This window comes from Equus asinus, chromosome 19 (assembly GCF_041296235.1).
Source record: "Equus asinus isolate D_3611 breed Donkey chromosome 19, EquAss-T2T_v2, whole genome shotgun sequence".
NCBI classification, from domain to species: Eukaryota; Metazoa; Chordata; class Mammalia; order Perissodactyla; family Equidae; genus Equus; species Equus asinus.
The window spans coordinates 21,641,036-21,643,355 of record NC_091808.1 but is presented as its reverse complement, the minus strand read 5'-3'; positions in this window follow the sequence as shown (position 1 = coordinate 21,643,355).

Here is a 2,320-nt window from a genome sequence, read left to right as displayed (position 1 = left end):
AGGTTCTCGGCTAAGAGATCAAGAACCTTAAAAGGAGTTGGAAGGAGGATGAATCTAAAAAGATAAGTAAGTAGCTGAATGAATGAATGAATGCCTCTCCTATCTTCTCAACAGACTCATCACTGCCTTTCAACTCCAGCTGCTGGGCATTGCAAGGGAGACAGAGAATAGGGACTCTGCCAAGAGTATTTTTAGAGACAGTACTTTTCATTCATTCACTCATTCATTCATTCGACACATTTACTGAGGGCCTGCTGGGTGTGACGCACTATATTTTAGACCTGTGCCCTGTCCAATATGGAGGCTTCCAGCCACATGCGGCTACTGAGCCTTTGAATTTTGGCTAGCTCAGATTGAAACGTGCTGCAAGCATAAAAATGCACATGAAAGCTTGAGGATTTAGTACGAAAAAAGGAATTTTAAATCTCTCATTAATAATTTTTAATATTGACTACACACTGAAATGATAATTGGAATATATTCGATTAAATAAAGTTCATTATTAAAGGGGGTTCCACCTATTTCTTTTTGCTATATTTTAATGTGGCTACTAGAAAACCGAAAATTGCACACATGTGCAAGTTTGTGGTTTGCGTTAGATTTCCACTGGACAGTGTTGCGCTAGACGCCGTCCCTACTCTGAAGGTGCTCAAACTGCATTGGGAGGGTCCTACAGAGCCAATGTCGCCAGGCGGGCACCAGCCACCAGAGTGCAGCGAGGAGTGACCAGCAGCCTCCCAGGCCTGTCTCTTCTTACCTCTGTCAGATCTGCAGCAGACACAGCTGGAGTGATTTCCGGAGGGTCAGCTCTATGTCACGCCTCTGCTCAAACATGGATGCTGCACCCCCTGCCCGCTAAGTGAAGCCAGACCTTCTTACAAGCCAGCTGGGTTTCCTGCCAGCCCCACCTCCCCAAGCATTCCGCTGGCCACAGCGGACTTCCCTTCCCCAACCTCACTTTCCCATTTCTGTGTCCTTGCTTTGCTGCTCCATCTGCTTGGGGTGTCTTTGTTAGTCCTGCATGTCCGTGGTAGAATTCCAAGGTTCAATTTCAATTCTGATTCATCATGAAACCCCCATCACCTCTACATCTAAATATTCCTCCTCCTCACAGCTTCTGCCAACCAGTTATCTGTTCACCTTACCAAACTCCCCCGGGAACACTGCTGGTTCCCCATGGTCAGGAACTTGCCTTCCTGGGATATCCAGCTCACCTCCAGGGCCAGGTGGCCACTGTTGAGTTGAATCCAATGGCTCTGAGCGCCAGAGTTAGAAAGAGCTGCCCTGGAAGGCCCTAGTCGGGGAAGGGTGGCATGGAGGTATCAAGAATCAAATCTGGGCTACAGGCAGCTTAACCGCCCATCCTCCGGCAAGAGAATCTCCCTGACAAGGGCCTTTGTTAGGGTCACAGCTCATGGAGATGGGTGATAATTAAGGCAGGGTCCAGCCTGCAATGCTGGGGGTTGGGGTCAGCTTGGATAGATGACTCAGTAAATCAAACAGAACCACGAAGGGATGCCATCTTTGTCCATCTGAGAGCTATAATCCACCTTATTCCAGGGCATTCTCTCACACCTGGACGGTGATCTGATCTCTCCGAGACCCCTGAAGCGGGGTGTTCTGGGACCCCTTCTGCAGCATCTGTGGAGGGGGACCCAGATCTCTAAGGGATGGCTTTTGGGGGGAGGGGACAGAGCAGGCGGAGAGGAGGGGAGCACGTTTCTTAGTATCCAGAAATTGCGTTTCTGGTACTAACACGTTCCCAGATGCTCTGAGGGTTGGGAGACTGCAGCGGTCACTAAGAGGGGCTCTTTGGGACTAGGCTGGAACAGGGTATGTGAACCTCCTCCGGACTCACTGACGGCAAAGTCATTGCCCCCAGCAACAAGTCAGCGGTGGGTGAAAACCCCAGGATGGAGGGAGCTGGTGGGAGCGGACTGAAATCTACTTGAAGGTCACGACGATGCTTTCTGTCCTTTGCATTCCCCCAGCGCTTAGCCCGGTGCCGGCCACGTGGGAAGCGCGCAAACCAAGTCCTTCCGAAAGGAACTGAAACTGGGAGACAAAAGCACCCCTTCTCCTCCACTCCTGAGCCCGTCCTACCTAAGCCCCCAAGTTATTCTTATTCTCCGGGAGTCAGGGAGCCCGGGGTAGGTGGGTGGGGCGGGACAGAGGCCAGCGGCAGTAGCCTACCCACCGCGCAGCGAACCCAGCGGGGGTGGGCGAGTGGGCGTGCGCGCACTCACAGGCCGGCGCGCGGGAGTGTCGGGGGAAGGGGGTGGTCTCCAAAAGGGGGAGGGGAGAAGGCAGGGGGCGGGGA